General features: G+C 39.2%; 1 protein-coding gene across 1 annotated transcript in view; it reads right to left on the bottom strand.

The window, feature by feature from the left end:
* Positions 1-25,196, bottom strand: part of CRACR2A (calcium release activated channel regulator 2A) — a 210,163-nt gene that overhangs the window by 166,183 nt on the left and 18,784 nt on the right. The window contains exon 2 of the mRNA XM_043967976.1: positions 20,150-20,198. The gene's annotated coding sequence lies outside the window, so the exon portion shown is untranslated. The remainder of the gene's footprint in view (positions 1-20,149; positions 20,199-25,196) is intronic.

Here is a 25,196-nt window from a genome sequence, read left to right as displayed (position 1 = left end):
GTGGCGTCATTCCAATCGTTACACTCAGTTACCCCTTTAACTTAATCAGCTACCTTCTGGGGACTCCGACCTTTCAATATCAGTGCAAGCAAAGGAAGTAACCCAGCCAGGGTAGTACAAATGTAAAGGGAGTTCATCAAACACCACACATCTTTAAAAAGACTTGTACAGAAGATGAAATCACAGGCAGGTAATTGTTAAAATAGTATCAGGTATGCTAAAATGCAAAATGAAATAAAACTGGCACAGAGGATAGAGTGCTGGCCCTGGAGTCAGGAATTCTTATCTTCCTGAATTCAAATCTGGCCTCATCCACTTATTATCTGTGTGACCCTGGGCAAGTCACTTCACTCAGTTTGACTCAATTTCTTCATCTGTAAAATTAGCTGGAGTAGGAAATGGCAAAACACTCCAGTGTCTGCCAAGAAAACCCCAAATGGGGTTATAAAGATTCAGATACAACTGAAAAACAACTCAACCACAAAATATACATGTATGTATGTGTGTGTGTATTTATGTGTGTGTATGTATCTGTCTTTCTATCTATCTTTGTTTGGTGTGACCCTGGACAAGTCACTTAACCCTGTCAGTCTCAGTTCTTCAGCTATAAAATGAGCTGGAGAAGGAAATGGCAAAGCACTCTAGTATCCTATCCTGGTCAAGAAAACCCCAAATGGATTCACAAAGAGTCAGATACAACTGAAAAACAAACAACCACAAAATATACATGGGTACATGTATATATGTATGGATGTGTGTATATATATATATATATGTATATATATATGAATAAGGATATATGTATTTATAAAGATATATGCATATCGAATAAGAAATTTGTAGTTGTGGATGAAATGAGATGGGATTTGCTTTCCTTAGTTTTGGGTGTTGTTTTTTTTTAACTTGTCTGCTCATCTATCTCATGGTTATAGGTCTGGCAATATATGAAGCATTAAAATGAGCCTTGTGTAGTTTATAAATAAGTAAAGAAATGCTCCTTCAGTTAATCTTCTTTCCCCAGGAACAAATATCAGATCTGATCTCAAAATAACCCACTTCCTTCATATTCCAGACCCACTCAATTGCTTTGAATAGCATATATTGTGGCTTATATTATTCACTCTTTCAGATTATATTTTCAGTGCCCCCTCCATTGAGGGAATGGTAGACAATAATCTTCCTGCTATCTAAAACAATTATGTATGGGAAAAGTTATCTTCCCCTTTCTAAAACGACCACTAACAGGGAGTAACTGATGAAATCATTTTCAACAGCAAGAATGAACTTATACAGGGATATTTATTAAAATACACACTTGAGAGCTGGGCATGGCAATGTATGTCTAATCTATACTTCTGGAAAAGTCAAGTTTAGTAGATCCTGTAAGTACAGGAGGGACCGGGTACCTACATTAAGTCCTGCACCAATAGGAGGAGCTCCACATATCAGGGTGTCTAAGGAGGAGTGAATTGCATAGGTTGGAAAACTGGTGCAGGTTAAAGCTTCCATGTCAATGCTGTTCAGTATTAGAATTGGGCTGGTGAGTGGACACTACACTTCTAGCCTGGGTGAGATAGGAAGACTCAGTCTCCCCCAGCCCTCAAAATACACACACACACACACACACACACACACACATGTCTAATATATATATATATATAAACAAATACCCACGTAAATGCACAAAGCTGCACAATGTGTTTAAGTGCATGTATGTATGTATACATGCATACTTATGCCCACAGTTTGTTCAAAAAATCTTTGTACTCTTTTAATTAAAGCACCAAGACAGTGGGAACTTATGTGCATGTGTATATGTGTCTACTTGAATTATCTAAATTTGATCATTCAATAATGGTACTTCTTACATATGTATATGAAATTTTATTTTTGGTTGAGAGGTGCCTTTTTCTTTCACTGAGCAATGCAAGAGGAAGCAAAGCCCCCTCTTTCTTCCTACTCTCAGGAAGAGAAAAAGGCTAAAAATCCCCATGCCTGCCAGGTTTGTCTGGTTAACAAACTATTTTTGCTTTCAGTTAAATAGCCCCAGTTAAAATAACTGGAGTCGCAATCTGATGACTTTTCCTGCTTAGAGATTAGCTTAAGTTCTGTGCTTGTGTTTTTCATTTTCTGAAGTGACTGCTGGCTTATCACAAAAGGCACCTGTTGGAAAGTATTCACTGTGAAGTGACAGAAAAGACCAATTAAAACCCCCAAGCCCCAATTTGGATAAATTTTTTCATCCTTTTTCATAGGGCTCCAAAATTCAAACTAGAAATACAGGTTTGCCCATGTCAACCTAGTACACACAAATCTACAGATGGCTTTCTCCATCACCTTTAGGACAAAAGACAAACTCCTCAGATGACATTTGACGCTTTCCAAATATGACTCAAACAACTTTCTAGTTTTATTTCATATTACTCTCCCTTGCTATACTCTTCAGTCTAATCAAATCAGCTTCCTAGCTGTTCCTTTCATGTGGGAATCTATTTTCCACCTCCACACCTTTGCAAGATTGATCCCCTATATCTGAAGTGCACTCTCTCTTCATCTCTATTTTGTAGAATCCCTAAGTCCCATCAAAGCACAGTTCAGGTAACACTTTATCTGATCCTCTCAATTATTAGTTCTTTCTCCCTGTTGCCATTTCTTGGCAATACTTTAGTTCTCCTCCTCCTCTTCCTTCTTCTTCAGTGGGGTAATGAGTGTTAAGTGACTTACCCAGGGTCACACAGTTAGTAAGTGTCAAGTGTCTGAGGCCGGATTGGAAGTCAGGTCCTCCTGAATCCAAGGCCAGTGCTTTATCCACTGTGCCACCTAGCTGTCCCCTTGATATACTTTACATGTATGTTGTACATCCCCCTTAGAATGTAAGCTCTCCATGAGTAGGGACTCTTGCTTTTGTCTTTATATCAACAGTGTTGAACACGATACTTTGCCTATAATAAACGCTTAATTAAATTTGAATTAAATGTTTGTTAAATGGAATGAAATAATGGAGAAAATGTGAAAGTACTCCACTATTATTTTGCTTATATTTTCTCCACCATGGGGAAAATCTTTAGACATGGAAGGTAGAAGGGTTGAAAGAATTTGACTATTGTAGACTTCAGTGGACCTCCATGTATAAACTCACCTTAGACACTGCCTTCTCTGTCCTTGCTCCCAGAATGAGGTCAATGAAAGAGAAAAGCCCCGAATGGCAGTGAGATCCAGATCAAGCTGTACTATTATTGCGAGTTGTAACAGCGCTAAGAGTTCAAACACTCTGCCATCTATCAAAACTGAGTGGACTGCCAGTTCATGGATATTTGTCCTATCAATCTCACAAATTTTCTTGAAAATATGGCCCAGAAGTTGAGGACACTCTTTTCCATTAAGGGGCACCAGCTTCTGATGTTGGGGCGTCTGACTCCAAAGCAATGGGAACAGGTTCTTCTCAAACTTTTTGGTTTATTATGCCTCCCTCACAGAGCCCCAAGGAAAATCTTAAATCTTAAATTTGGTTCATTTCTAGTGACTCCTCCAAAAAGGTTTAACAGGATCCCCTGGGGAAAGGTACTTAGTGAACAAAGCACATCAGGTAAAGGACGGCTATTTCAAAAGACTCAAAAGCATGCACTGATAAATACTTAAGGCATGAAATAATAATCCACCACACATTATACTCTCCATAGAAGTTGATAGAGCTAAATCCTGATTAGTGTGAATAATGCATCCCCAGAAGTGGAGGCATTAGTTGAATTCACACTGCATATTTCCAATGGGCTGAAACCAATGACCATATTTTACATAATTATGCCTTCAAATAATGTGAATTCTAATATATGTCACCACTTTCATGTATTCATTACTCATAATTGCGACCTAGCCATACTTAAAACTTTAAAACATGGAAGACTTGGTGGGACTACTGACCAAACACCTTGGATCTGTATTTTCTGGGAAACTTCAGGTTCAAATTGTCTATCAGGCTAGGGCATGGCTTGGGCACATTCTACTGGTGGTGATCATCTATAGAAGAAGCTATTTCAGAATGTCCAGCACCAAAAAAACCAGGAACTTCTGCTTTCTCAAACTCAGGAGATTTCCACAAAGGCTAGAAACATCCATCTCAGGGAATCACCTCTGTTCAGGGTAAAAACACAAGGCAGAAAAGGAATTGAGCTTACATCCCAGGTTCATCTAGGTCAGTACATGTGCTCAATGCTATGTCCTAGTGGTCGCCATTACTGCCAGAGGGTGGGGAGAAAAGGGTGATATCCCTTACACCCACTTCCCTGAAAGTCTGAGGGAGAGTTTAATGAATCCTGACATGCTTGGTCATTGAAAAGAGAGAATGAGAGAGTAGAAGATGTCTCTCCTTTAAAGTAGGAATGAGGGGCTCTTCCTACTCACTTGACAAAATGTTTTCAATATACTATCTGCTCCTTGACATAGGAGAGCATAAGGGAACTAATCAGAAGCCTCTGCTTGTTAGTCAGTTAACAAGAATTAAGCATTTACTACATGGCAGGCACTATGTTAAACATTGGGGAGAAAAATAAATCCCCCCAAAAATGATCCCTGTCCTCAAAAAAATTACAAATATGGAAGACAACATGCAAATAACTATGTAAGAACAAAACATATATATTTGATATTTGGAAGGTAATATGGGGAGGAGGGTACAAGGATCAGAAGATGAGGGAGGAGAAGAGAGTAGGAAAGAGGAGGACTGAGAAAGACTTCCTGTAGAAGGTAGGATTTGAGTTGAGTCTTGAAAGAGTCAGGAGGTGGAGGCATAGTCAGAACATTCCAGGTATGAGGGATAGATAGCCAGGGCCAGGCCACAGAACTGAGACATAGAATACCATTTTTGAGAAACACCAAGTACTCCAGCATAGCTGTATCACAGAGTATGTGGAAGGAAGGAAGGCTGGGTAAGAAGACTGGGAGGGTAGGAAGAGACCAGATTGTAAAGAGGGTTCCAATACCAAAGAGAAGACTTTATATCTATTTGATACCTGAGGTAGCAGGAAGTTACTGGAGAGTAATAAGCAGGGGGATGCCTTGGTTAGACATATACTTTAAGAAAATCATCCTGGGGCAACTAGGTGGTGCAGTGGATAAAGCACCAGCCCTGGATTCAGGAGGACCTGAGTTCAAATCTGGCCTTAGACACTTGCCACTTACTAGCTGTATGACCCTGGGCAAGTCACTTAACCCTCATTGTGCTGCCAAGAAAGAAAGGGGGGGAGGGAGGGAGGAAGGAAGGATGGAGAAAGAAAGAAAGAAAGAAAGAAAGAAAGAAAGAAAGAAGAAAGAAAGAAAGAAAGAAAGAAAGAAAGAAAGAAAGAAAGAAAGAAAGAAAGAAAGAAAGAAAGAAAGAAAGAAAGAAAGAAAGAAAGAAAGAAAGAAAGAAAGAAAGAAAGAAGGAAAGAAGGAAAGAAGGAAAGAAGGAAAGAAGGAAAGAAGGAAAGAAGGAAAGAAGGAAAGAAGGAAAGAAAGAAAGAAAGAAAGAAAGAAAGAAAGAAAGAAAGAAAGAAAGAAAGAAAGAAAGAAAGAAAGAAAGAAAGAAAGAAAGAAAGAAAGAAAGAAAGAAAGAAGAAAATCATCTTGACAGGTGAGTGGAGCATGGATAGGAATGGGGAGATCCTCAAGGCATGGAGATCACTTATAAAAGGAATTAGTCCAGGTGAGAAGGAATAATGGCCTGAACTTGGATTCTGAGCTATATAAAGGGAGAGAAGCAGATTTATGGGGAGAAATAGTATATTAATATATACACATAAATATACAAATATATACACACACACGTGTGTATATGCTTTCTCCAATTACATGTAAAAACAAATTTTAACATTTGTTGGAGTTTTTTTAAGTTTTGAGTACCAAATTCTATCCTTCCCTCTGAGATAAGCAATGTGCATTGTACATGTGCATTCATGAAAAGCATTTCCATATTGGTCATTCTGTGCAAGAAGATGAAGGAAGGAAGAAAGGAAGGCACGCAGGAAGGAAGGGAGGGCAGGAGGGAGGGAGTAAGGGAGAGAGGAGAGAGAGAAAAAATAGTATGCTTCAATCTTCATTCAGATAACATCAGTTTGGTGTTGTTTTTTTTTTTGAGGCAGATATCACTTTTCATTATGAGTCCTTTGGGATTGTCTTAGATCACTGTATTGCTGAGAATAGCTAAGTCTTTCACAATTGATCATCATTACAATATTGCTGTTACTGTGTACAACAGTTTCCTGGTTCTGCTCACTTCACTTTGCATCAAAACATATAAATCCTTCCAGGATTTTTTGAAATCATCCTGCTTATCATCTCTTATAGCACAATAATATTCCATTACAATCATATACCACAGCTTGTTTAGCCATTCCCCAATTGATGGGCTTCACTTTGATTTCCAATTCTCAGCCACCACAAAAAGAGCTGCTGGAATATTTTTGTACAAATAGGTTCTGGGGAAATATTTTAAAGTAGAAATGATATCTTGTATCAAGGGGCTCACTAGAAAGAGCCAGAGCACAGGTGGCCCCATAAAAGGCCAGGCTCTAGGCCTGTTTCCTGGGACAGGCACTGTCAGGTAAGGAAATTGATTTGTAAACCCTAAATCACTATATAAATGAAATGTATATATTTAAAATGGAGAGTGTTCTGTGGACCCTATCGATAGCCCTCTAACCTCACATCCTTAGAGTCTCACTGCTTGATTCTGTCCTGGATGTCTGAGGAAGAGACCATTGCGCTGGAAAACATCCCCCCTTCCCCCTCAGTAGAAGACTTCTCTAGTTCAGCATATCAAGAAGCTCTGTTTCATTACAAGTTTTAATTGCTCCTTCAACAACCAGAGTGCACAAGACGACATCATACTCAGGGCGACCTCCCTGCACCCACACTGTTGTCTCTGAGTTAGCTTTTCAAAACGATGCCTAGGAAATGCACACACAACACCCAGTAATTTGATTAACAAGTTCTTGTACAAGCTTATACACACCCTCTCGGCTCCTGCTGAGGCAGCCTTTGCAGCAAAGTGGAGCTTGGGTTTCACAGGGCATTGTTAATGAAACTTTCACTTGCTTATGCCTGTCGAAAGTAGGGCACACAGCCATGTGGGAGATGTCCTCACAAGATAATTGGCCGGTTATTAGCACAATGCTGCTGGTGCCGTGATTGTACAGAGGATGGCATGCTTTTTCTTGTTTTTGTTTTTAGATTCTAGGGGTCGGACAAGCCTCCTCCTGGAAGACTCTACCACATGTAAAGGTACTCATTTGTCATCGATTTAGAAAATCTCTGTGGAGAGAGGAATGCTTCCCTTGTCCCTTGTAGAACCACAGCAGTAATGTTAGCTATGCTACAATGAGACTGGAGAAGACAGAAGAGAGTGATGTCACCTACTACTGAAATGTGAAAGGACACACAAAGGGAGGAAGCATCTTTCCTAGGAAGAGGCACTACCTCCAAAAAATTCCAAAGGGACAATCTATCTAATTTTACCTCTCCCTACTACTCATGTTCTGGTGTAAGACAGTAGAAAAACAAGAGATTCGGAGTCAGAGACACAAATTCATATCCTACCTACTGCTTATAACTTCTGTGACCTCAGAAAAGTCACTTAGAGGGGCAGCTAGATGGCGCAGTGGATAGAGCACCAGCCCTGGACTCAGGAGTACCTGAGTTCAAATCCGGCCTCAGACATTTAACACTTACTAGCTGTGTGACCCTGGGCAAGTCACTTAACCCCCATTTCCTCACTAAAAAAAAAAAAAGAAGAAGAAGGCGATATAGGGGCAGCTAGGTGGCACAGTGGAGAGAGCACTGGCCCTGGAGTCAGGAGGACCTGAGTTCAAATCCAGCCTCAGACACTTAACACTTACTAGATGTGTGACCCTGGGCAAGTCACTTAACTCCAATTGCTTCACCAAAAAAAAAAAAAAGAAAAGAAAAAGAAAAGTTACTTAGTCTCTCTGGGCCTGTTTCCTGAATTGTAATATGAAGGCATTGAACTAGGTGGCCTTTAAGGTCCCTTATAATGCAAAATCTATGATTTTTTTATCCCTACAGTTACGTCTCCTCACTGTCCCACAAACATGTCTTACTCATGCCCACTGCCTAGTCTTACCACCATGTTCTTATTCATATTGTTCCCTCTACCAGGAAACAAGGGTTCAAATTCTGGCTCCGAAATTTTTACATTGTGTGACTCTGGGCAAGTCACCCAGACTCTCTGGGCCTCAATTGATCATTTATAAAACAAATATAACCATGCATATGTACACTTTGCTTCATAGAGCTGTGATGAGGAAAGCATGGTGTAACTCAGATCTCAGGGTGCCAACAGAGAGCACTGTACTAAGTCAATTCCAGGGGCTTAACCCGAAGAAGGTCTGACAAAAGTTTAGTCCCCTAACTATTGGTTTTCAGTCATCTTGGAAGCAGCAAATGGTTGAGAACCAATCAGAGGTATTCCCTGTGACCTCTCAGCAAGGTTTCAGGGTGAATGCCTAAGTCCATGGGAAGAGTCCTTAAGACAAAATTCCATATTGTGTGATCCCACCAAGTTTATTGGGTGAACTCATCAAATTGAACAAAGGCTCCCCTGTTCAATCTCTCCCCCTCCTCTTATGTTAGCTTAAGTAAAATTTAGGTCTAGGTAAATCCTTTTGCACTATATTTAATGAAAAACATTAATTAAAATAACAGTTAATTAATTTAAAAGCATTAACATATTAAGTTGTAGTAGAGGCTAGGAGTTATTGCTTCATTTATTGTTTTTGTATGTCTTATCTCCCCAATTGAGGAGATGCTCACTAAATACTTGTTGGGTAATTGATGGTGGCTTAAAAACCTTATTTTGGGGGGGGGGTTAACAGGAAGGCAGGCAACACACCTTCAACATCCATTCTGACTTGTGTCACAACACATTTTCTTTTGTACAGTTTGTTCACTGCATTTTGTGCAACCCATACTCTAATACTGAATCAAGAAGAAACAGGCTTCTTCCTCACCCCTACATCAAGCCTGACTGTAAACCTAACCACAACAGTCCAAATAAGAAAATAGACTTTAAAAAAAAAGACTTCAATTGTTCAAGGATAATCATGTGAATGAACTTACATAATGAGTCCAGGAAAAGAACAGAGAGAAACAAGCCAAACTATAAGATAGAAGTCACTCTAAGTCAGTCAGTCAATAAACATTTATTTAGCACCTATTATGTACCCGGAACTGGGTGACCTATAGGGATATTTTTTAAAAAGGCAAAAGGCAGTCCCTGTTGTCAAAGAGCTTACAGTCTAATGGGGAAAACAACATAAAAACAGCTATGTACAAGTAAAATATCTGAAAGATAAACTGGAGATAAATCAACAGAGGGAGGCCACTAAAATTTAAAAGGTTCCAAGTTTAAAGTCTTGGACCATTCTTGAGAATATTTCCTTTGTTAAGCCATTAGACATATCATTTAAAAAAAGAAGAAAAAACCTCAGGATGGGCCTACCTGTTAAATGTGATTTCAAGGACAAGAAAATCACTTCCTACCCCAATTCATCCAATCACCAAATCCTTCTCCCAACTCTTGGATGATTCCTGAAATTCCTTTAATAAGAAACAAAGCTTTTCATTCCACAGTGAGGGTTAAGACAATATGAAGAGAAAGGAAAAAAAGACAATATAAAGAGACCCCTTGGGAGAAGTATGATTGGAAAAGGAGGAGTCTTGGTCATTTATAAAAAGAGAAAAATAATAAATTGCGTGTGACATGGTGTGGAAAAAGAAGAAAAGAGGGAGGGAAGGAAGAAGGGAAGGAGGGAGGGAGCATGGGAGGGAGGGAGGGAGGAAGGAAGGAAGGAAGGAAGGAAGGAAGGAAGGAAGGAAGGAAGGAAGGAAGGAAGGAAGGAAGGAAGGAAGGAAGGAAGGAAGGAAGAAATTCAAGTGAAAAACTGGAACCCCAAAAGTATTGAGAGCCAGAAGAAGGCTTTATAGAGATGAATGACTCTTCCATGGGGAATTTTCAGAAAGACACAGATAAGGACTTCTCAGGATGAGAAAGTGCAAGTGCAGTTGTAACCTGGATCAGTGGAAGGAGTACCAACACCAAATAAATCAATAAATCAGTATTTATTAAATACCTACTTTGCACCCAAGACTGTTAAAGGCAGATACTGTACTGGAGTTACAAAAACAGAAAAAAATACACCATCTCTACTTTCAAGTAAACACATTTTGTCAAGGGATTTGTCAAGGATATTAGAATAAGCACACAGAAAATACAAGGAGGGCATTAGCAGTTAAGGGATCTAGAAGGAATTCATGTAGGATGTGATGTATGAGCTGCATCTTGAAGAAAATGAAGGAGTCTATAATGAGAAATTGAAGAGAAAGTGTATTCTAGTCATGGGAGACAGATGGTAAATAAAGGTTAATGGAGTGCCATGTGTGAGAAACAGAGAAAAGGTCAATTTGGCTGGACCTTGGAGTGCAGGAAGGGAATAATACATAATAAGAACTGAAAGATAGGTTGTGATCAGAATGTAAAGGACTTAAAAAGCCAGAGTCAATATTTTATTATAGAGGCAATAGGGATCCACTGGTGTTTATTAAGTTAGAGGAACGGTCAGACCTACAATTAAGAAATATCACTTTGGTAGCTATCTAAAGAATAAATTAGAGAGGAGGAGAGACTCGAAGCAAGAGACCAATTAGGAGCTCATTGCAACAGTGCAGGCAAGAGGTGACCAGGGCCTGAACTTAAATGGTGGCTCTGTGAGTAGTGAGAAGGGGACAGACTAGTGATATGTTGTAGAGGTAGAAAGGGCAAGATTTGGCAACTGATTAGATTGTAGAGTGAGGGAAAAGCAGAAGTCAAGGATAATACCAGGCTTAGAACCTGGGAGACTGAAAGGATAATGATGCTCTACACAGAAATTGGGAAGTTTTGAGGAAGAATGGATTTAGGGAGAAAGGTAAGGAACTTTTTCCACATGAATCATATTGTTTTTTAAAAAGCGAGACAAATAAAATGAGAAAATTATATCTCAGTTTGCATTCAGAGTTCATCAGTTCTCTCTCTAGAGGTGAATATCACTTTTTCATCATGAGTCCTTTGGAATTGTCTTGGATCATTATATTAATCAGAGTTGATGAATCTTTCATAGTTTATCATTATTATAACATTGCTTTTACTGTACATAATGATCTTCCAGTTTTTCTCACTTCACTTTGTGTCAGTTCATATAGGTCTTGCCATGATTTTCTGAAACTACCCTCCTCATCATTTCCCAGAGCACAATAGTACTCCATCACAATGATATGCCACAACTTGTTCAACCATTCCCTAATTAGTGAGCATTCCCTCAATTTCCAATTCTTTACCACCACAAAAAGAGCTACTATAAATATTTTTGTGCATATAGCTTCTTTCCCTTTTTTCTTTGATCTCTTTGGGATACACACCTAGTAGTGGTATTGCTCGGTGAAAAGGTATGCAGTTTTATAGCCCTTTGGGCCTAGTTTTGCAAATTATTCTCCAGAGTGGTTGCACTAGTACACTATTTCAAGCAACAGTTTATTAGTGTGCCTATTTTTCCTTCATTCTCTCCCACATATTTCATTTCTTCTAATAGTTGTGAGGTGGTACTTCAGAGTTGTTTTAATTTGCCTTGCTCTAATCAATAGTATCTTTACATTGACTACAAATTGCTTTGATTTCTTCTTCTGAAAACTGCCTGAAAACTGTTTTTATCCTTTGACCATTTATCAGTTGGGGAGTGGCTCTTATTTTTATAAATTTGGCTCATTTCTATATTGAATACGTGTTTGAGAAATGAGGCCTTTATCAGAGTAACTCGTTAGGCACCTTTTAGCAAAATGCAACTTCCCTGATGGGTTGTAGGGAGCATTCAAGGAAGACTAATGTGGGGGCTGCCAAGCCCTTTGTAGGGCTGATTTCTACCTTTAGTATCCACCTGATTCACCCAGCTCTCACTTGTAGCTCCAAAAGCTGTAGCGTATGCAGAAGCCATGACCTGGTAAAGCTTTTCACCAAGTTGAAAGTAACCAAGGGGTCTCAAACCCATGTGTGTTAGGAGGATATCTATCCCCAGCATGTGAAGACTTCCCCTGGACAATGTGTGGATGAGAACAATTTTCTCCAATAGCCATGAAGGCTGCTGAAACAGGTGCTGTGGAGCCCTTAGAGACTGGTTAGACATAGAAGACACCAAGCTCAGTCGCTGCATCCTGAGACATCACTAATTGTCTTGACTTTGTCTTACCACTGGACTTTGATGGAAGAGAGAGTGAGGCTGGTGACTTCACACAATTCTGCCTCACTTTCATCCAACTTAGGTGCAAAGTAAAAAACATAACCTATACCATTTTACCTATATCTCAAAGTCCTGTGGCTACAGGCAAGTGATGAAGTAGCAGGTACAGATACACTGGGAGCTGTAGTGACAATCCTAAACACAGGCAGCCCAGGCTGGAAGCAGCGGTAGAATTCGGCAGCCCCCAGGTATCTATGCAGACTTTTAATGACTGCACTGTTCACCTTCTGGTGTGAGGAAGGGAGTAGAAAAGGTGCCCTAAAAATGTCTGTTTCACCCAACTCTGGCCTGCTTATTGTGGCTGATGAGGAATCCCACCCTGCAGTTGAAACACTCTCTCTCTCTCTCTCTCTCTCTCTCTCTCTCTCTCTCTCTCTCTCTCACACACACACACACACACACACACACACACAAAATTGTACAAAAATTTCTGCAAATACAATTCCACTCACTATCAGTATACAGAATGTGTGCATGCTTATGGACAACACAGAATATAGTAGACCTAAAAGATGAATAGTTCTTGTTGAGAGAGAACTCAGTAGGTATCATATCCAAATAGCAGCCCTGAGTGAAACAAGGCAGGCAAATGAAGGCCAGTGAGCCATTGTGTTGACCTCAACATTGTATGCCAATGAACCTGGAGAGTATACCAGCACCATGCCAGGAAATTGAATCACTTCCTTTAATTATCTTGGGAAGATTCTGAAGATCACCTGGCAAGATAAAATACCAGACACTGAGGTCCTTTCTTGAGCTTAAACTGCCAAGAATTCAAACTCTACTGCAGAGAGCACAACTCCGATGGCCTGGTTATGATGTCTGAAAGCCAAATATGTGTTTGCCTAAAAGACTATTGTACAAAGAACTCATGCAAGGAAGGTGCCCACATGGTGGTCAAGAAAAGCAATACAAGGACACTCTCAAGGTCTCTCTGAAGAACTCTGGAATCAATTGCATGACATGGGAGATGCTGGCAAAGAACTTTCCAGCAAGGCATACCTGCATCAAAGAAGGTGTCTCACTCGATGAGTGAAGCAGAATTGTGGTAGCTCAAAAAAAAAACAAAACCCAGAAGATGCACAAATTTATAAACATCTCCACTCCAAATTTTCATATGGACTATTTTTGACGAACCTGTGGTAGAATCTTCCAAGATCTCATTGGTCGGATCAGTCACAGTCAGACACACTGTACCTTGATTCCAACCCAATGATGTCATTTTGGTCCTCTTTAAGAATGAAGGACGGGGCAGCTAGGTGGCACAGTTGGATAAAGCACCGGCCCTGGATTCAGGAGTACCTGAGTTCAAATCCGGCCTCAGACACTTGACACTTACTAGCTGTGTGACCCTGGGCAAGTCACTTAACCCCCATTGCCCCGCCAAAACAAAACAAAACAAAACAAAAAAACAACAACAACAACAACAACAAAAAATGAAAGACAAGGAGCAGCTAGATGGTGCAGTGGATAGAGCACTGACCCTGGATTCAGGAGGACCTGAGTTCAAATCAGGCCTCAGACACTTAACACTTACTAGCTATGTGACCCTGGGCAAGTCACTTAACCCCAATTGCCTCACCAAAAAAAAAAAAATGAAGGACAATAACCAACCAACCAACCAGTTTTCCTGATTATTCCTTTCAATTAGGTCTATCTTTGCTTTTGCTTTGTTTGAGATCATAATTGCTACCCCTGCCTTATCTTATTTCAGCTGAAGCATATTAGATTCAGCTCCAACCCTTTTTTAAAACAGTGTGTGTCTTTCTGTTTCAAGTGTGTCCCTTCTAAACAATACATTTTTGGAATCTGTTTTTTAATCCATTCTGCTTCTATTTTATGGCTGAACTCGTCCCATTCCCATTTACAGTTGTGTTCACTACGTGTGTACTTCCCTCCATCTCATTTTCTGCTGCTTCTCTCTCTCTCTTAATCCTTCTTTCCTCAAAAGTCTATTTTACTTTTAACCACTGCCTCCATTAATCTCTCCTACCTTTTATTAACCTTCCCCCTTTCTCCTATCCCCCTTCCCCTCCAATTTCCCTATTGAGTAAGTTACATTTCTATACACAACTGCACGTTTATATATATTTTCCCCTCTTTGAATCAATTCCAATGAGAGTAACGTTTAAACATTTCCTGCCACCTCTCCCATTTTCCTCTCTCCTATAAAAGCTTTTCCTTGCACAGTTACTTTATGTGAAAAGGTTTATCCCCATTCTATTTTTCCCTTCCCCCTTCTCCCAGTGTATCCCTTTTTCTCAGCTCTTCATTTTTAGATGGCCATTCCAACATAATCGACTCACATCCATGTTCTCTGTCTATGTAAACTCCATTAAATTGCCCTAATAAAGTTTGTAGGAATTACATGTATCATCTTTCCATATAGGAAAGCAGTTTAAATTTATTGACACCCTTGTGATTACTCTTTCCTGTTTAGCTTTTCATACTTTTCTTGAGTCTTGTGTTTGAATATAAAATTTTCTATTCAACTCTGGCCTTGTCATCAAGAATGCCTGAAAGTCCTCTATTTCATGAAGTCTCCATATTTTTTCTCCTGAAGGATTATATCCAGTTTTGCTGGATAGGCTCTTCTAGGTTGTAATCCTAGCTCCTTTGGCTTCCAGAATATCATATTTCAAGCCCTTTATTCATTTGATGTGGAAGGCACTAATCTTTTGTGATCCTGACTGTAATTACATAGATTTTGAACTGTTTCTTTCTGACTATTAGATGTATTTCCTCCTTGACCTGGGAGTTTTCATTTTGGGATCTCTTTTAGGTAGTGATTGGTGGGTTCTTTCAATTTCCATTTTACTTTCTGGATCTAAGATATCAGGGCAGTTTTCCTCAATAATTTCTTGAAATATGATGTCTAGATTCTTTCTTTGATCATGGCTTTCAGCCAGTCCAATAATTCTTAAATTATTTCTCCTTGATCTGTTTTCCAGGCCAATCTGATGAGATGTTTCACATTTTCTTCTATTTTTCCACTCTTTTGACTTTCTTTTATTGTTTCTTGCTGTCTCATGTATTCATTAGTGTCTACTTGCCCAATTCTAATTTTTAAGGAAGTATTTTCTTCAGTGAGCTTTTGTACCTCCTTTTCCATTTGGCCAATCCTGCTTTTAAAGGAGTTCTTTTCTTCAGTGAATTTTTGTACCTTTTACCACTGCATATTCATGTTATGTCTTTTCATCCTCTCCCTCAGTGCTTCAGGACAATCCTTTTATTCTTCCTTGCTTGAGTCTATCCTCTGAGTCTACTTAAGAACTCCACACCACCATTCCAAACTTTCTCCTTTCCTCTGAAGCCTTTGATTCTACTCCCAAGAGTAGATTCTCTTCCTACAAGATAAGCTCATCTCTTATTTTCCTGAGAAAATCAACACAATTCCCTCTAAGTCTCACTTCTAACTTTTCTTGTATGTATCTATTTCTACATTGCCGTCCCCATTAGAATGGAAGCTCCTTGAGAATAGGGATTGTTTTTACTTTTGCTTTGTGTTCCCAGAATGTAACATGATACCTTGAACACAGTAGGCATTTTAACAGAATTTGCTGATTTATTGATCTTTCAAAAGCTCCCTCATCTCCTTTTTCCTTGCTTCCTATTCCCTCTACATCAACAATTATTCTCTCCTTTAATTTCTTTTTTTTTTTGCAGGGCAATGAGGGTTAAGTGACTTTCCCAGGGTCACACACCTAGTAAGTGTCAAGTGTCTGAGGCCAGATTTGAACTCTGGTCTTCCTGAATCCAGGCCCGGTGCTTTATCCACTTCACCACCTAGCTGCCCCACTTTAATTTCTTAGGGATATTATATATTTTGTTTTCTATCTTCGTAATCCCAGTGCCTAGCACAGTCTTTCTCATAGTAGGATCAAATGAGATAGTATATGTAAAGAACTTTGCAAATGCTAAAGTAATATATAAATACTAGCTATTATTATGACAATACATTAATATTCTATTTTATTTACATGCCACTATTTGTTCATCCATTCCCCATTTTGTTTTGAGTATTTTGCTAATGCAAATAATGCAACAACCCTGTGATGTAAGTGCAATTATTGTTTGTCCTTCACTCTCAAAGAGGACCATGAAGTCGGGGTGATGTCATGACTTGCACTAAATTAGATTTTAAGTGAGGAAGGGCTATGCAAAGTCACCAACTTCACTCTCTCTTCCAGAGCCATCTGGGTCCAATGGCAAGACATACATCAGGACAACTGGAGATGGCCCCAGTTGTTTAAGGCACTTGGGGTTAAGTGATTTGCCCAGGGTCACATAGCTAGTAGTGTCAAGTCTCTGAGGCTACATTTGAACTTGGGTCCTCCTGACTCCAGGGCCACTGCTCTATCCACTGAACCACCTAGTTGCCCCTAGGTGCAATTATTATCTCAATTTTACAGATGAAGAAAGTAAGGCAGACAAAAGTTAAGTGATTTGGCTAAAGTCACATAGCTAGTAAGCACCTGAGGCAGTTTGGAAATCAGATCTTGCTTACTCCAAGTCCAGCACTTGATTCACCCTACTGTCTTCTCTAAAAACAATAAATACAAGGAATTCAGAAAAAAACATGGGAAGACTCACATGAAGTGATGGAGAGAAATCAAAAGCAAGATAATAATGTATATAATGACATTAATGAAGATGGTAAAAATACTAAGAAGTCATTGAATTATCATGAATTATAATGAATAATTTTAACCTAAAAGGAAATAACTTTCTCTTAGTATCGAAGTGGGGACTATGGGTGTGGAAGGTAGAATACAGTGTCAGACACGGTTATTATAAATACTTGCTATGCATAATTTTTTATGTGTTAGTATTTTTTAAAGGCAGAATTCAATGGGGGCAGAGCAATTTAAAAAGTAGAGTGTAAAAAGCACTGAATTTGGTGTCAAATGAGTCAATCCTAACTCAACCACAAAACCTCATGGGGCCTCTTGCACTATTGGCACAACTATGTGCCTAGAAGCATAGTGTAAAAACAAAAGGCAACAATAAAACTATTTTTAAATGTTGTTCAAATTGCTGAATTGACTGAAGGTAGTAGAAAGGTGAATGACAATATTGGAGGCCATAGAACTTCCCCTGTTTTACTAGCCTTATATAAGAACTGTCCCTTCCATAGCTGCCCACTGGGTGATACAATGTTTTGGTGTCATATTGTTCTCTACTTCCAGACCTTTTTTCTTTTACTCAAATAGTAATATAACATAATTAATGCCCAGAAACAGCTGTAAATAGTCTGCCATGTTTTTCTGCCATTAATTTGTCTTATGATTTAAGCCCAACTCAAACTACTCCTTACCATTGCTATGCCCTGGTACAAATAAAGGACTTATGGGATGCACATGGATTAATTGTCATTCATAGAAATGAGAAAAGGCAGGGGGCAGGTAGGTGGTGCAGTAGATAAAGCACTGGCCCTGGATTCAGTAGGACCTAAATTCAAATCCGGCCTCACACACTTGATACTTACTAGCTGTGTGACCCTGAGCAAGTCATTTAACCCTCATTGCCCCACAAAAAAAAAAGAAAAAAAGAAATGAGAAAAGGCATAGAAGAGGAAAAGGAAGTACCTCTCCTGGGAAAAAATATCCATTCCTAGAAAAATCTCGCAATAATTCCTCTAATCCCATTATGTTCATCATCATAACTAATCATAATGAATTATAATCTCAGATAATCAGAAGTGAACCAAAGAGGGACCATTCAGAAGGAGCTTTCAATGGATTTGCATAGCAATCATATGTCCTGCTGGCCCTTCCACCCAAGAGAACAGAACAGTCAGAGGTGGACATTGCCCCTCCTCCAGTTTACAGTTGGAAGAAAGGTATAGAAGTACTTAAGGATCCCTGGCTTAGGTAGTAGAGAGGCAGAGTAAAGGCTTGTAATCATTGGTGTGGGTCAGTTCCAGGTTGAATGAGGTATCCTCTGAGCTTTGTTCTAACTGGATTCTGTGCCTACATGACCTTTAAGGTTCAATTGAGTTCTGAAATTCTGTGATAAATAGGTGGCACTATTGCACTGGCCTAAAACCTTGCCAGATTTGCTGCTGTGAGTGACATCACACCAAGCTCAGGCAGCATAGGTCTTCAGTATATGCCTTACCCTTATCAAATATTTGATAAATATTCACTGATCTTTGCCTCAATTTCCCTAATTGTAAATTGAGGGAGTAAGGACTCCAAGGTCCCTTTCCAATCTAAATGGTCCTATGAGTCTGATTCTGATGATGCCTAAATGATCAAAAAATATGGATCAAATGATCAAAAAATTAATGGAACTGTTATGCCTTAATATAATGGAAGTCAATCAACAAATATTTCTTGGGCATTCACTATGTTCAAGGCACAAATGTAGGTGCTATGGAAGTCCCAAAGCACTCTTCCTATTCTTCAGGAACTGCCAACCTAGCTGAAGTACTGACAATAATGGAAAAGTGGTATGTGGCATAAGTATACAAACAACAGGCTGTATGAGATGGGCTCAATGAGTTGTACGGCTAGTCAGTGCCTCAGAATTGGCATGGTGCCATACTTGAACCAAATATACATATCTTACTTGGTGAGGGAGGTGAGTGTGCAGAGGGTAAGAGGGAAAAGAATGGCCTACAATGCCAGGCAAATCCCCAAGATGTGAGCAATCATGTAATGGAAATCATTTTAGACTTGGAGTAATGAGACCTGGGTTGGAATTCTATTTCTGGCATTTGTTAGCTATGTGATCTTGGACAATCTCACTCTGAGACTCAACTTTCCTCATCAATAAAATGAAAATCATATTTACACTGTCTCCCTCCCATGAAGAAAGCCCCTTGCAAACTGTAGAGAACCATGCCTAAAAGAGCACAAGACAGAGATTTACAGTTTACAAGGATAACAGTCAAGCAGTCAGTCAACAAGCATTTATTAAGCACATAATTTACAAACACTAACAGTGAGCTATTATTTTCACTAGGCATTTTCTGGGAGGTAGCCAAGCATTACTGTGCTACTTTTTTTAACCACAAGTCATCCAGAGGAGTACCAAAAATTCAGGACTCTACTACCTCTGCTACCTTGGTGGCTTTAAGCAAGTCACCCCCCTCTTGGGTTCAGTTTTCTCATCTGTAAAATGAAGAGACTGGACTAGATGACATGTCCAAGTTTCCCTTCCACAGCTAAATGTTAGGCTTTTATGTCCACACACCACTAGGGGAATTTCTTCAGGATTAGGGTAACAATCCTGATCCTGAGAAAATATCTGATAGGCTCTGAATTGTCCCCTTTCTATCTAAGCGTCAAGCACCCTCCCCAGACCAGAAAGAAAGAATTGTTAGAAGATTAACCCTATTAAGACTGTCCTCTGAAGGTGTGAAACTGAAAGCACATGAAACCCAGATGTTTTCTAAGGTTGGTCTGGCCGGCCAGCTGGCTAGATTTTCAGGGGGTCAGTTATCCCGAGCCACCATCCCAAGTCCACCACCACCACTATCATCATCACCACACAAAGCCTTTGTTGATTTCTCTCAGGCTTCTTGCAGCCTTCCCTAACCTCTGTAAAAGCTTGATTTTGAATCCTCACATGATCAAAAGAACAACTCACATAGATGGTCACACACCTGTTTTGAGTACAAGCTTAATTCTTCCTATTTGGAGCTATCTCTTTCAACCCTCAGGATATTTACTCCTCCAGTTTTCTTCTAGCTTCTTGCTCTCCTTGGGGAGAGATCCAGTTGAAATAGATTATATGTAATAATACATTTCCGGGATGATAAAATTTATGAAGAATAACAATCCATATAAAGACTACACCCCTTTGTCAAGCAATCACATCACCTGATCATGTCTCTGAGCCAGCTTCCTTGAAGAATCAGAATGATGTCATCTGTAAAAAGAATAGAGAGAGTGAAGACTTCCTTATTTTGGTGCTGATCAACTTGGCCAAACTTTGTCTACTCTTTTATACAGATTTGTAAATTGAATTTTATGCTATACATTATATTGTATTTTTGTAAATCTTTTTAACATCTGGCTTAGTAGAAGAAAGCTAAATTCTTCTATCTACTTCTACATTCAAGCTGTTGTGATATACTCTTTTGATTGAAATATTTGGAGAAAATCAGGCCCTACCTAGATATGTATTTAGAAAAAGGAGAAATATTTTAAAAGAAAAGTATCATCTCACTATTATATTAAGAAAGTAGTTTTAATCTTGTAGAACTCCTGAAAAGGTTTCAGGGATGCTAGGAGTCCACAGACTACACTCTGAAAACCACTGGGCTAGATGGTCTCTGAGGTCTCCAACATTCTCTCATTTCTGAGACCCTGCCCAAGTATACCATGCCCTTTTGGGTAGCTATCTACTAAGGCTGGAGATTTTTTGTTTTCGGTGGTACAAAATAAATTATGGAATTATAGACTCCTTAGTCCTTATGTCCTTAGTCCTAAGGATCATCATTTAATGCTAGAAGCATCCTTAGAATAGGTTAGGGGAATCTAGCCTCTCTCATTTTTGCAGACAAAGAAACTGATGCCCAGAGATAAGAAATGGCTTGGCTAAGATCACTTACTAGTTATAGTTAGCATTCATACCCCTACACAACACTGCCTTCCATGCTCCCTACTTCCTACCCTCCATCTTCACATTCTTCAATCATACCCTTGGACAAACTTTGTCCACTCTTTTTATACTGTTTAGCCAATACCTTGTATCATGCATCAACCTAGGTGAGAGTCAAAATAAAAGACTTCCTTTGCCTATTAAGCTCCGGGCCTCTTCTTATTTCCTCAAATATTCTCTTAGGGAAAAGAAAATCTATCTTGTTGTCACATTTAAGATACTACTGGATGGGGGTGTGGGGAGAGATGGAGTGTCATTGTCTATGTGTGTATAGGCATGAAGATTAGATCAAACATGTATAACCCATATCTGATTGCTTACCACTTCAGGGAATGGGGAAGGGAGAGAGAGAAGGAGGGAGAAAATTTGGAACTCAAAACCATAAATAAAATGTTTCTTATTTTAAAAATAAAATAAAATTGTAGTCTAAAAAAAAAAGACTAGCTCAATCTGGATTCTCTGTCTCCTGAGTGTGCACCATACTTGTGGTTTTTCATTTCCGGTTCCAGGCTAGACACATGCTGTACCAAGTTTCTGAAATGTGATTATCTCCTCATAATCTTGTATGGCATCTATTTACGTTTGTGTGTCTTAGTTAACCAATGTGGAAAATAAATATGATAAGTAGATAAGTCTGAAAATCAGAAGAGTAATTTGCCCAATATCATCAAACGAAGGTCAGAGACAAGAACATTCTATCCACTTCACTATGATGCTTTTCAAATGCATACATGTATATGAGTGAGTGTGTGTATGTGTGTGTATATATTTATCAACTCCCTTAATCATTGCAAATTGCAACTCATATATAGCTCAATTGATGAGTCCTACAAATTTGCCCAAGGCACACAGAGATCAAATGACTTGCCTATTAATTGTCAAAGGCAATTGAACCCATCTTCCTGACTCCAAACCCAGCACTCTAGCTACTATGCCAATCTACTCTCCAGATGATTGATAGGAAGAAGGCAGGAAAGAAGGAAAGAAGGAAGGAAGGAAGGAAGGAAGGAAGGAAGGAAGGAAGGAAGGAAGGAAGGAAGGAAGGAAGGAAGGAAGGAAGGAAGGAAGGAAGGAAGGAAGGAAGGAAGGAAGGGAGGGAGGGAGGGAGGGAGGGAGGGAGGGAGGGAGGGAGGGAGGGAGGGAGGGAGGGAGGGAGGGATGAAGAAAAGAAGGGCAGAAAGGAGGAAAGGAGGGAAGGAAGAACAGGAAGGGAGGGAACAAGGAAGGAAGAGAAAGAAAGGAGGAAGGAAGGAAGGAAGGAAGGAAGGAAGGAAGGAAGGAAGGAAGGAAGGAAGGAAGGAAGGAAGGAAGGAAGGAAGGGAGGGAGGGAGGGAGGGAGGGAGGGAGGGATGAAGAAAAGAAGGGCAGAAAGGAGGAAAGGAGGGAAGGAAGAACAGGAAGGGAGGGAACAAGGAAGGAAGAGAAAGAAAGGAGGAAGGAAGGAAGGAAGGAAGGAAGGAAGGAAGGAAGGAAGGAAGGAAGGAAGGAAGGAAGGAAGGAAAGAAGCAAGGAAGGAAGGAAGGAAAGAAGCAAGGAAGGAAGAAATGAAGAGAATGAAGGGAGGAAGAAGCAGGGAGGGGGAAAAGAAGATATATTTGACTGACAATGGAAGCTCATAGTTTCACCAGTTCACAAAATGACCATAAGCTCGAATTACACTTCAGGTTGTTATTGCTTGGCCTACTTCGGTAGAGCCAATATGGCAGAGTAGAGGCAACAATTCAGTTGAACTCTCCCAATATTCCTCTCCAAATAAATTTAAAATAATGCCTCAAATCAAATTCTGGAGCAGCAACATCAACAAAAGGTCAGGGTGAGACATTTTTCCAGCCTAAGACAACTTAGGAAGTCAACAGAAAAGGTCTGTGACATAGGGGTAGGGACCAGCCTGGAACATAGGCAGTGGCAACACCAGCAATAGGCCTTAGAGGTGGTTGTAACAGTGACTGTGGCAGCAGCTTCAGGAGTTCTCAGCCTGGAAATGGTAAGATATTTGGACAATTGGTCAGAAAGAGATTAAAAGGGGACCCTTTGCTGTCACTACCAATGATTGTCATCTCAATTTTCCATATGTGTTTCTGGGTCACAGTTCCAATTGGTCACAAGAAAGAAAGGCCCTCTTAGTAGTTACAGGGTAGAGAAGAGCACTAGTGCTTGCAGCAGCAGAAGAACAGGGGCCTCTCCTGGCTAAAAATGAGAGCACAGACCAGAAAAACAGTGACATCTCTCCCTGGATCACACCACCTTGGAGGCACTGAAAACATGCAGACCCTTCTATCTAGCTCTGAAAGCAGCAGCATGACAAAGCCTGAAACTTGGGACGCTGCCTCTCCAAACCTGAGTGAGCAAAACTCAACTTTAATATAAAATTCAAAGGCAAGAAATAGACCAGGAAAATGAGCAAATTAAAAAAAAAAAGAATTTAACCATAAAAAGCTACTACAATGGCAGAAAAGAATCAAGAAATGAACTCAGAAGAAGATAACAATGTAAAAACAGTTACAAGCAAAGTCTCAAAGAAAAATGCAAACTAGATTTCTGGAAGAATTAAAGAAAGAGATAAGAGTAATAAAGGAAAAAGTGGGAAAATAAATTAAGAGTAATATAAGAAAATTATGAAAAGAAAATTACAACAGTTTGGTAAAAGAGGTACAAAAAATGCTGAAGAAAAAAAAATCTTTTAAAAAACAGAATTGGTTAAAGGTTAAAAGAGGCACAAAAATTCAATGAAGAAAGAACTCCTTAAAAAGTAAGGCAGGCCAAATGGAAATGTAGGTACAAAAGCTCACTGAAAAAAAATAATTCCTTAGAAATTAGAACTGGGCAAATAGAAGCTAATGACTCTATGAGACATGAAGAAAGAATAAAATAAAGTCAATAGAATAAATTTTTTTTGAAAGTGAAATATCTCATCAGAAAAAACAACTGATGTAGAAAAAATAGATTGAGTAGATATAATTTAAGAATTACTGGACTACTTAAAAGTCATGATAAAAAAAAAAAGCCTAGATATTATTATTCAAGAATTTATCGGGGCAGTTTGGTAGTGCAGTGGATAAAGCACTGGCCCTGGATTTAGGAATACCTGAGTTCAAATCTGGCCTCAGACACTTGACACTTAACCCTCATTGCCCTTCAAAAAAAAATATCAAGGAAAACTGCTCCAATATCTTAGATCTAGAGGGTAAAATAGAAATTGAAAGAATCTTCCAATCACCTCCTGAAAGGGATAACAAAATGAAAACTCCCAGGAATATTATAGTCAAATTTCAGAGCTCCCAGGTCAAGGAGAAAATATTGCAAGCTGCCAGGAAAAAAAAAAACAATTCAAATATTATGGAACCACAGTTAGGATCACACAAGATTTAGCAACTTTCACATTAAAGGAGCAGAGGACTAAGAATATGATATTCTGAAAGGCAAAGGAGTTAGGATTACAACAAAGAATAACCTACTTAGCAAAACTATTCAGGAAATACTTCAGGGGGGAAATGGTCATTCAATTAAATAGAGAACTTTCAGGCATTCCTAATGAAAAGACCAGAGCTGAATAGAAAATTTGATCAACACCAGACTCAATAGAAGCATCAAAAGAAAGAGAAATCATAAAGGATTCAATACAGGTAAAGTATTTACCTTCCTATATGAGAAGTTGATATATGTAATTCTAAGAACTTAATCATTATTAGCTTAGTTAAAAGGAGTCTACATAGAAAGAGAGCATGGGTGTGAGCTGATTATGTTGGGGCCATCCCAAAAAAAATCAAAGCACAAGAAATAGGGATGTACTGGGAAAAGGGGAAAGGGAGAGGTACAATGGAGAAAATGTTCTCACATAAAAAAGGCATGCAAAGAGCTGTTATAATTCAAGGAGACATTGGGTAGGTGGCAGCAATGTTTTAACCTCACTCTCATTGAAATTGGTTCAAAGAGAGAAGAATATATATACACACTCACTTGGGTAAAGAAATCTATCATCCCCAAGAAGGAAATAAGATGGGAATGGAAGAGAAAAGGGAGTGATATAAAGGAGAGCCAATTAAGGGAGGCAATGGTCTAAAGCAAAACAGACTTTTGAAGAGGGACAGGATAAAAGAAGCATAAACAGAAGAAAAAAGAATGAAGGGAAATACACTGTTAGCAATCATAACTGTGAATGGGATGAATTCACTCATAAAACGGAAGTGGATAGCAGAATGGATTAGAAATCAGAATCCAACAATATAATATTTACAAAAGACATACTTGAAATGGAAAGATATA

Source organism: Dromiciops gliroides, chromosome 5 (assembly GCF_019393635.1).
Source record: "Dromiciops gliroides isolate mDroGli1 chromosome 5, mDroGli1.pri, whole genome shotgun sequence".
NCBI lineage: Eukaryota > Metazoa > Chordata > Mammalia > Microbiotheria > Microbiotheriidae > Dromiciops > Dromiciops gliroides.
Note: the sequence above shows the minus strand (reverse complement) of the source record. Positions and strands in the feature narration are given on the sequence as shown.